This window comes from Sus scrofa, chromosome 14 (genome assembly GCF_000003025.6).
Source record: "Sus scrofa isolate TJ Tabasco breed Duroc chromosome 14, Sscrofa11.1, whole genome shotgun sequence".
In the NCBI taxonomy this organism is placed as follows: domain Eukaryota; kingdom Metazoa; phylum Chordata; class Mammalia; order Artiodactyla; family Suidae; genus Sus; species Sus scrofa.
The window spans coordinates 11,088,448-11,099,650 of NC_010456.5; the positions used below are offsets into that span (position 1 = coordinate 11,088,448).

Consider the following 11,203-nt stretch of genomic DNA (forward strand, 5'->3'; position numbering starts at 1 on the left):
TCCCAAGGAGTCTTCACAATTTAAAACTTACCTTTAAATTATCAGCATTGTCCATTTTCCAGGTTCATCTCATAAACATTTTCTTTTGACTGCAATGGTAGGCCTGATTCTAAAGGGAACAGTAAAACATCCAGTGTCAGCTGTGAGCAAGTCTCTCAGGACACACCTGGTTCTGTAAGGGTTAAAAGCGCCAGCTGAAGGTTGATGTGAAAAATGGAAGCTGTGTTTGATTTTCTTAACCCACATCCCACGTAGCCCATCCACTCGAGGAAAGAGAAAGGATGCTAATGGGTGGTAAAAGCAATGTGAGTGCTAGCCCCCGCACAGGCTCCTGTCTACAGCTTTTGTTCCCATGGTCTCTTCAATACGTATGACTCAGTCTGCTATTCGGGCCCCACTTCCCCTGGGCAGGGAGCTGACTGCTGCGCTTGCTGTGCTGGGCCTGTCATACGTGACTCAGGGGGCAGGATCAGGGGGTGCCTCTCCACCCCCCGGGTGTGCTGCCTCCCCTCTCCCCGGCTACCCCAGACCCCCTCTGCTCTTCTAAACATCGAGATCCCCACCCTTCCCAGCTTTCAAAGCACTCACCAATGAACACAAATGGTGTCGCCCCACCACCCCATCTTCTTTTTAAGAATGTGCTGTGCATGTACCTTGACAAACTGCCAAAGTGCTTTTTTCACCCACCTACTCATCTATAGAATTTGTTGTCTCCAGCATATGGAGGCCAAGGAAAGGTCAAAATGTGTTCCTGTGAACCAGGCAAACAAAAGACAGGAAAAGCCTCCTAACCAGCTTGCCTCTTGTAAATGCTTGTTAGAGCAAGAACATTCTATACTCACTGTGTATAGGGGACGTGTCATCTGGGCCAGCCCACACGTGTGAACTTGTTTTGGCTCTAAGAGTCAAGAGAGGAACTTGGACTTATTGGGAGGCACCTGATTTTGAACACAAGAGAATGTTGCCACGTCCCAGCATTTCTATCACAACAACAACCACAAGCAGTGAATGAGAAGCAAGCCACGGGGCTCCCTCCATTCCCATCCTCCTCCCCCCCTCTCTCCCCCACCCACACCACACCCACCACACCACACACACTCCCTCCCCCCAGCCCCCTGAGGCTACAGCGCCTCAAGGAGACACAGAGAGGCCAATGACCACATGCTCATGGGACTGCCCATCTAGTCTCAGGAATAAAGGGGATTCATTCCAAAAATATGTATTTAGCACCCACTGCAAAAGAGGCCCAGAAGGTCTAACCACACATCTGCCGTGAGCTGCACATGGGTGGGGTTGTTAATGTTGGGGCCTTGTTCTATCTGATGCCTAAGATAAAGGCCATGGGGTGGACAGAGAGTCACCAGGCCAAGCCAGTGCCCCCCCACCCCCATCAAGGGGACAGTGGCCTGCCTGTCCAAGAAAGTGCTGCTATTTACCTGGACAACTCGGATGCAGTGCTCACTGCTTGCTAATCCGATGTCAAGATTTTTCTCCCTCCCTCTTCTTTCTTCTCATGGGATAGGAAGGGCCCAGCCTGACCTAAATGCAAACCTTCACCTTTGAGTATGAATAAGCAAAGTCCCTAACAAATTCATTCACACATTCTCTCTCTCCCTCCCTTTCTCTCTCTCTCAGACACACACACACACACACACACACACACACACACACACACTCACACACTCATGCTTTGTCACCACAACACAATCCCCACATCTACCCTGTAAGGGCAGCCCAGACCAAGACCAATGCTTCAACCAATGAGACACTCTGGCGGCAGGGTTGCTCTAAGGCAATGCTTCATTGGGGATGTGATTTCCTACTGTTTATCTGCTCTGGATGAATAGCCTGGGAGTGCCTACTCATTAAACCCCATCGTCACTTAGACCCTGCCAAGGGTGGCTTTGGAGTAAGTTTCTCAAGCAGTAAGAGAAATAAAGCATCCTCAGAAAACAATCAGCTATAGAGGATGAAGCAAGGAAAGGAGGGCATCACACTCCTGTCATTGTCATAGTCGGTATTCTTGTAGTTGAAGATGACACAAACCCCAAAGATAGGATTTGCTGGATCATACACAAACTAAAGGAAGATTCAGAAAACAGCTGAATTCAGGAACAATGAAACCAGGTGCTTAGACACAGCCAGGGGTCCCCGGGGTCTGCCCTTCTACCTCTCTGGCTCTCACTGCATGTTGTCTTCATTCATTCAAAACAACTTCTACAAAAGGCAGGGGGCATCGCCTCTAATTGTATCCAAGCTCTCGTCCACGGCCCACACACCCACAGGAGAAGACCTCTTCCCTAAGACAAAATTTGAAAGACGCTAAAAAAGAACTCTGATTGGCTTGGCTATTATCATGCATCTATTTCTGGGCCAGTCCCCCCCCCTCCCCGGCCAGGAGGGCAGGTACCATGTTTGCCCCAGCTTGAGTAACACATCCCATCCTGTGGTCCACCAGGGGAAGGAGATTGAAGAGATGGTCTCCCATGATGGGTAGCCTCCACTAAAACTACCTGGTTGCCATGGAAAGAGGACTAGTTTCCCACAAAGACAACAAGAAAAATTCTCTGAAGAAAAAGGAGGAGGCGCACTGCAGGCAGACAAATCGAGTAAGGTCTTCTGTGGTGAATTTGCAGGCTTCGGTCCTATAGCAAATTTACACCTGCTGGCAGGTATGTCTGTTGAGAGGATCGTTAAACTTGTGAAATGGAGGGAAATGGCGACATCTAAAGTGCTTGGGCATTGGCATTGTGTAATCATATTCTAGCTAAGAACTTAAACTTTTCAGAAAGGATGGACAGCCAGGTCATAAATTATACATCAATAAATCAGTGACATACTGCTGAGTTGTTTGACAGTTATACGAAAGAGATAACTGAGCTTGACTTCCTTGTCATGTTGCCCTAACCTGAAAACCTGTGAATATGTTGGTTTACATGGCAGAAGAGATTCTGCAGATGTGATTAGGTTAAGGACCTCAAGATGAGGAGATTATCCTGGGTACCTGTGTGCACAACACAAGTGGCCTCAGAAGAGGGAGAGAGGAGGGTCCAAGTCACAGAAGTGATGTGACAGCAGGAGACAAATGACAACAGAATCACAAGTCACAGGGAGAGAGAGTTTAAGATGCTGCTCTGCTTGCTGGCTTTGAAGATGGAGGAAGGAGCCAATGAGCCAACAAATACACACAGCTTCTAAAAGCTGGAAAAGACAAAGAAAAGGATTTTCCCTTGAGCTTCAGAGGAATGCAGCCTTGCTGGCACCTTAATTTTAGGACTTCTGACTTCCTGAACGGGGCGATGAATTTGTGTCGTTTTAAGCCAGAAAGTTTGTGATAATTTGTTACAATAGGAAAGTAATACAACTGCCTTTTGGGAAAGCAGCTTGACAACAAGCACTAAAAGAGAGTGTGTGCCTTCCTACTGCCGTTCTGCCTCTGGAACTCTCTTCTAATGAAACATATGCAGAAATGCACTTCTTATATAGTAAGGTGTTCCTTGCAGTATTATCTATTAGCCAAACCTTCTGAGGGCACTACTGGTTGTGTTACCTTCATTTAGTTACAGCATAACAAGAGAACATGAGCCATTGGCTGATGGCCATTCTTCTCCATGATGTATGCGAATGCATTGTGACCCTGGGTAGGAATGGCCTGTGTTAGCATTGCTGTCAGTCTTCTTTATTTTCTTTTATTTTTATTAGAGTATAGTTGATTTACAATGCTGTGTAAGTGGGAATGAGCCTTGGCTGAAAAGCCAATGCATGGCATACAGTCCTTTCCCCATTCTGTGCATGCATAGTACCTGAAAGTAGAGCCAGATCCTGGCTGCAAACCTGGAACAGGAATTCTGATGGCTCTGAAGCCTGGAGCAGGACTAGCTGTCCTTCTATCAAAGAGCTGCAGTCAATAGCCCCAAACTAGACACAACCCAGATGTCCTTCAGTGGGTGACTGGTACATCCACGCAATAAAATACTACTCAGCAATAAGACAGAATAGACTATCAACACACACAGTGACTTGGGTGGACCTCAAGGGCATTATGCAAAATAAAAAAAGAAAGTCAATGGCAAAGGGTCCCAGTATGATCCCAGTATGTAACTTTCTTAAAAAGACAAAAACCCTAGAGATGGGGAACAAATTCGTTGCAGAGATGGGGGGTAACACCAGGGATTTCTTTCATGCCGATGGAACAGTTCTATATCTTAATTGTGGAGATAGTTACACAATCATACACACAAGATAAGAGTGCATAGAACTACACATATACACACAAATCCACGTGGAAAATAGTGCAAATTGCAATTGGTCTGTGGTCTCCTCCCAGTAGTATACCAATGTCAGTTTTCTGGTTTTGATATTATACTGCAAGATGTCAACATGAGGGAAAGATGGATGAAGGGCACATGGGATTCTGGGATACTTTTTGCAGCTTCCTATGAGTCTATCATTATTTCAAAAAAAAAAAAATGAACAAACCCCTTTTTAAAGCTACAGACTAAAATTCATCTGTCCAGTGATGCTGCTTCCATTCCCAAGAACTTGCCCACCACTCAGGTAGTTCCAGGTCCATTTCAATTGGTGTTTAAACACCTCATGATTCCCTCATTGCTTCTAGACATCTGCTCAGGGCCAAATAGGGTAGGGAGAGGATAGCAACTGACAGGGGAGGAAAGAAAAACGCATTTCCTCCCAAACCTCCAGTGCACTGGGCCACCCTGTGCCTGCCCTTTACCTCAACCACCACCCAGAGCATCATTACCCAATACCAACCTACAAGGACGTTGTCTGTGTCCATGAGACACCCTGGACGTTTTGCGAGAGTCCGACTCTCCCCGCTTTCCTTTGCCAACTCTGGATGGGGAGTGGAGGATAGCCAGTAAATAGATGGGACAGAGGAGAAACCTTTGCTGGAGGGGAGACTGGGATGAAGTGAAGAGACAAATAGCTAAGGTTAAAGCTACAGTAAGTGCTCTGGCTTAGGGAGAAAACACTCAGGCTTGGAATTACCTGAATCCATTCATTTATTAAGCAGCTGTCTTTGTCTGCTCAGGCTACTGTAACAGAAGTACCACAGATTGGATACCTTAAAGAACAAACGTATTTCTCCCAGCTCTGGAGGTTGGGAAGTCCAAGATCAAGCTGTCAGCAGATTTGACGTCTGGTGAGAGCCTGTTTCCTTGTTCACAGCTGTCTTCTCACCGTGTCCTCACATGGTGGAAGGAGCAAGAGATTTCTCAGAGCTCACTTTCATTAGGGCACTAATCCCCTTACTGGGGGCTCCACCCTCATGACCTCATCACCTCCCAGAAGACTCAGCTTCTAATACCATCGTCTTGGGAGTTAGAATTTAACATTCGGGGGTAGACAGACATTTAGTCTCTAGCAGTAGGTATTTATCAAGTTCCTAGCCTGTGTTAGACTTAGTTTTCCACGCTGCAGGTACAAGGGTCCCTGGCCTCACAGAGGTTATATTGAATAGTCAAGCACTATTGCTCACCAGTCTTGTGACCTCTGAAAAGTTACTTAATATCCTTGAACTTCAGTTTCTTCTCTGGGGTTACCAATCCAACCTCACTGGATTTCTGTGAGGTTACATCAGATGGTGCCTCAGTGTTTAGCACAGTGTCTTAAACATGATAGGTGTTCAGGTTTTTTCCCAGTGCCCTCTCCCTTTGCTCCCCTTCTGTGTAGGTTGCTTATAACCATCTGACTTCCATCAGGGGAGCACAGGGCCATGGACATGGCTCAGTGCTAGAAGTTCTGCTGAACTGAATGCAGGACATTTCAGTTCAGGCCAAATGAAGTTGGGAAGGGTAATATTCTTTATGTATTTCTGCTAATTTTTGCTTTATATTTTTCATTTTCTGTGTTTGGATGTGTTCATTATTATATCTTTCTAGTGAAGTTTTTTCTTTATAAAATCGCTCTTACTCATAATAATATTTTAACTTTTCTCCTTCAACGTAGCTGGTTTGTTATTTTATATATCTGCGTCAACTTTCTTTTGTTTAGTAATGGTCTGGTTTATAGTTTTCTACCCCCTTACTTTCAGCTTTTCAAAATGTTTTAATGTGTTAGGTTTGTTTCTTGTAAACTATTTACAATTTGTCTTTTGTTTTGTTTTGTTTTGTTTTGCTTTTTAGGGCTGCACCCATAGCATATGGAGGTTCCCAGGCTAGGGGTCGAATTGGAGCTACAGCTGCTGGCATACACTACAGCCACAGCAATGCCAGATCTGAGCCGCATCTGTGACCTACACCACAGCTCACGGCAACACCGGATCCCTAACCCACTGAGCGAGGCAAGGGATTGAACCTGCACTCTCATGATTCCAAGAAAGATTCATTTCTGTTGCACCACAATGGGAACTCTTACAACTGGATTTTTAAAAATTGAATCTAGGAGTTCCTGGCTCAGCATTTTAAGGACCTGACATTGTCTCTGTGAGGATGCAGGGTGATCCCTGGCCTTGCTCAGTGGGTTAAGGATCTGGCATAGGTGCAAGCTGTGCTGTACGCCACAACTGCAGCTCCAATTTGGCCCCTGTCCTGGGAACTGCTACATGCCACAGGTGCAGGTATAAAAAGAAAAAAAAATTGAATCAAAAGGTCTTCATCTTTAAACAGACAATTTTCTTTTTTGGTTCTATCTGAGTTAAGTAGAAATTCCCTGGGCCAGGGATCAAACCTGCATCATAGCAGTGACCCCAGCTGCTGCAGTGACAACGCCAGATCCTTAACGCATGGCACCACAAGGGAACTGCTTAACAGGCAGTTTAAGTGTTTTTTGTTTGTTTGTTTGTTTGTTTGTTTTTGTCTTTCTTTGCTATTTCTTGGGCTGCTCCTTCGGCATATGGAGGTTCCCAGACTAGGGGTCCAATCAGAGCTGTAGCCACCGGCCTATGCCAGAGCCACAGCAACACAGGATCCGAGCCATGTCTACAACCTACACCACAGCTCACGGCAACGCCGGATCCTTAACCCACTGAGCAAGGGCAGGGACCGAACCCGCAACCTCATGGTTCCTAGTCAGATTCATTAACCACTGCGCCACGACGGGAACTCCAGTTTAAGTGTTTTTTAAAAATTTATTGAGACTTCTAATATGTTCAGTACCTTTCTACTGTTATTTTGTATTTGCAAATGTATCTTCCTCTTTGCCTTTCTCTTGCCTTACTGCCTTCATTGGATTGATTTTGCTTATTTCACCTCCTCCTTTTTCACTCTACTGGTTTGGAAATTGTATAGTACAATTCTTTTTTTTTTTTCTTTTTTAGTGCCATACCCTCAGCATATGGAGGTTCCCAGGCTAGGGGTTGAATCGGAGCTGTAGCTGCCAGCCTACACTACAGCCACAAAAACACAGGATCTGAGCCATGTCTGTGACCTACACCACAGCTCATGGCAACACTGGATCCTTAACCCACTGTGCAAGGCCAGGGATCGAACCTGCATCCTCATGGATACTAGTCAGATTGGTTAACCATTGAGCCACAACAGGAACTTCTGTATAATACAATTTTATCATCTTAGTGCCTTTGCTCATCTTTAACACATCGCTTGTCTTGAAAGTGTAACATTAACCAATACCATCATCCTCCTCCCCAAAGTGGAAGGACTTTATGACACTTCAAGTCCAACCTTTGGCCTCACATCTTCCAGGTTATTGCAGAAGAGTATTGTAGTGTTACCTTGTTTTTAAGATGCTCCCTCCTGAAATTTAGCCATCAGGATTATCATCTTGGATTTCTCATACCTTTTCTCCCCCTCCTCTATTTAAATATTTCATTAGACTCGTTATGGTCCTGAATTATTCCATGAACTCCAGCTCTTGATTTTCTAATTGACGATTTTTGTCTACTGAGCCTTCCTCACAATGGGTTGTTAATCTGCATGGTTTGTAATTTTGAACTCTGTGTGTGTGTGTGTGTACATGTGGGGTGGGGGTTCCCACTCCATTTCTGATTGTGGAAATGTCCTGCCAAGCTTTGCTTTTTCTTCTGCCTGAATCACTTGTCACCATTTCTGGATTTGTTTTTATTTTAATTACTTGGATTAGAATTCCTGGTGCACATATGTAGACTGGCACAGTCTCTGGTTTTAAATTCTTTTTCTTTTTCTTTTTTTCAAACTGGGCCCCGGGCAGAGGTTAAGCCTCCTCCCCTCTGTGGGCCGGCATGCAGTGGTTCCAGGGCCCATCTCTATTTCTTCTCGGTGTTCCATGCCTCCCAAGGATCTGAACCCAGACACCAACTCCCTGTGTGAACATTAGCCCCAGCCCAGCCCCGGGGGTCTCCACCACTTCAGTCCCCACTCACCACTCTGCCTGAAGGACCCTCTAGCTCGGATACCTGAGAATTTCCGCTTCCAGCTTGGCTGTGATAAGATTTCTCTGTTGCTGTGTTTTGTCCAGTATTTCTGCATATCTGGAGGGGGGTGGCCCGTTCTACACTGGGCCAGTCTTTCACGACTGTAAACTATCTGACCTCACGTTCTTGCATGGGCGGAAGCTCACTTTCATTTCTTCAGTCAGCAAATGTCACTGAGTCAGCTGGATCTGAGGGCTACAGTGCAGAATCTAGAGACTGCATCCGGCACTCTAGGCAAGGACCAGGCCTGAGGAAGAAATGTAAATTTGCAATTCTAGCAAAGGCGGCCAAGGAAAGGCACGTTATTCTGAGCAGAGAGTCCTCCAACTGGAGCCTGACTCAGTCGGTGGTCAGGAAAGAAGCTGCCCAGATGTCACAGAGGCCAGAGGTGGGGCTGTCACCAGGGCCCTCCCTCCTCCCCTTCCTCCCCTCCCCACTTCACAGTGTGAACCCCGCTGATCTGGAAGCTAACTCTCTCTACCAGGTAGCCCTGCGACACCAGGGGTGATTAAACCCTGCAGATGTGGGGGTGGGTGGCAAAGGGCAGGACTTCCCCTGGCACAATGCCCTAAAGTACTGAGAAATACCCCCAAGTATGATGCCATATATGCTGTGAACCAGAAAAAAAAGGGATGTGAAAGACTTGTATGTAGAACATTGCACCTGGTGTATTTTGACTAGAGGGATGGAGGGGAAAAAAAAAAAAAGCCAGAACTGTATTTCTTTTGTCCTGGGGTCATGAGTTGGAGATTTCTTCTCCTTCCAAATGATAACCAGAAAAAAAGGGGTCCTCAATTATTCTCTAAGTAAAATTTCAGGTCATTCAGATAGCCAGTGGGGTAATGAAGGAAGCATGGTGAGGATTTGGCTTTTTAAAGGAGAGGGTACTGGCGGGGGAGAACCACAGCCCAGCTCTCGCTCTGACTTTCTGGTGGGCCCAGGGCTCTGGGCACCTGGGAGCCAGCCCCCTTTTCTGTAAGGTTAGGAAGCTGCCCCGGGCTGGAAGGACCCGTTCTATCTCTGGTGTCAGAGGAAGTGGCCTCCCCAGGTGAAAGCCCAGCTGCCCTGCACCCAGGTCCCCAGTGAGCTAAGGTCCCTTGGGGCTCCACACCCATATTCACAGGGCTGCAGAGCAGCTGGGCCGCTCACCTCCACACCCCCCACTTCCTGTCACCCATTAACCCAGGATCCAACACCCTCCGTCAGGAATTTTTCTCATCCTCAAATCCATCTTTGCAGCCAGCTCTGCCCGGGGGTGCCAAGAAATGCAGCCTCTGCGTCATGAACCGAGGGACTGAGTGTATGCCTCCTTGATGTCTACTAACCTGCCCACTTGGGTGGTGGGAAGTGAGGGCCTGGTCTCCCTTTGGAACTTCCTTTTTTGGACACAGATTGCTGACCAATCCCTTGCAGGACTGTGCTAATCCAGGGCTGGCCCCGAGCCTCCTCCCATTCTGCTGACCCAGTTTATAACCCTGGAGGCAGGGCCAAGAAGCTGAAAAGATAGAGCCCGGGGCCCTGCCGGTGCCTGAGCTTCCCAGGGCCTCGTCCCCCTCCCCTTCCCCCACCCCGAGCCAACCTGTCCTCCCCTTTCCACTTCCTGGGCCGTGAGTCACCCAGCAGCTCCCTCTCAGCATGGCAGGTATGTGTCACTTCCTTATGCTGGTGGAGACCCAGACTTTGAGCGTGTCCCCCTCCCCCAGCACCTGTGACTTGTCTAATCTGATGGAATAGGGCTGAAAGGGTTGGACCCTCAAGGCCATGGCAGCATCCTGGTCGGCATTTATTGTTGGGCTGAATTTATCTGGCACCTGGGAGGGCCTTCTTTGTTTTCACTGGGAGGTATCTAGGAGCAGCAAGGGCCTGGGACAGTCTGCTTCATCGTGTTCTCTGCCACCCCCACATTCAGCCCCCCATCCCATTCCCCAGAACCGCTCTGCTCACCCCTCACCTTCGCCCCCAGTAATGCAGCAATGCTCCTGTGGTCTTGGGTCAGCCCCTTTATGTCAGCCTGCCCCTCCCTGGGGAGGCCAGCAGGTTGATGCAGAGCCCTGGGATTGGGCAGGAGGGACCCAGCCTCACTGGTTCATCACTTTCAGTCCTGGTCCTGGCCTCCCTATCAGACTTGGATGAGAGAGATCAGCCAGCTGGCCAAGAGCCACTCACATGTGAAACCTCAAGCCACCAGGTAGAAATAAGGGTCACAAAGTGCAGGCATGTCGCTGCTCTGTCGGCACTACCACACTTCTTTGTGATAAAGGACACCCATGATACCCACGCAGCCAGAGTTGGCTGGGAATTCTTCTGACAGGGGCTCTTGACTCAGGTCTTCCAAGGAGAGCCACCATCCTGCTGCTCATGGGCAGTGGGGACAGTCCAGGATATCCTGCTGAGCCCTGGGAAGTCTCCCTGGTGAGGTAGGGACAGCCTGGGCCAGTGCAGTCTAGGAGGCCATGGGACTTCTCTGGTCCTGGACCCAGTTCTGAGGGCCCTGTCTTGAACTAGAGGGCGAGGGCTTGCTAGAAGGATATAGGGAGATGGAAATCTCGTGAGAACTGTTTGAAGGACTGGAGACAACGTGGAGGAGCAGATGAGCTGTTTCCTGATATGGAAAGGCTGTTTGTTGAGAGTGAGAAGTGCTTTGTTACATGTATGTCCAGGCGGCAGACCCAGAAGTCATAGAAAAGTAGATCTGGGCTGAGTAGAAAAGAAGGCTTGGTATAATGAGAGCCCTGAACAATGGGCCAGGCTGCTGACATTTTGAGACAGTGAGTTCCCTGTCACGAGAAGAATTCAAGCAGGAGTTAGTCTAGAGCGAGCTCCTGCGCTGGG

The 11,203-nt window shown here is 47.8% G+C and overlaps 1 protein-coding gene across 20 annotated transcripts in view; it reads left to right on the forward strand.

Annotated features, from left to right (window-relative positions):
* PTK2B (protein tyrosine kinase 2 beta) overlaps positions 1 to 11,203 on the forward strand; it is a 130,535-nt gene that overhangs the window by 24,786 nt on the left and 94,546 nt on the right. For 2 of the 20 annotated variants that reach the window (XM_021073179.1, XM_021073184.1), the window contains exon 1: positions 9,869 to 10,013. The exons of 14 other annotated variants lie outside the window; for them this stretch is intronic. The gene's annotated coding sequence lies outside the window, so the exon portion shown is untranslated. Of the gene's footprint in view, positions 1 to 2,458; positions 2,673 to 7,440; positions 10,014 to 11,203 lie in introns of those variants that run through there. 4 more of the 20 variants (XM_021073167.1, XM_021073185.1, XM_021073168.1 and 1 more) reach the window with 4 other exon arrangements.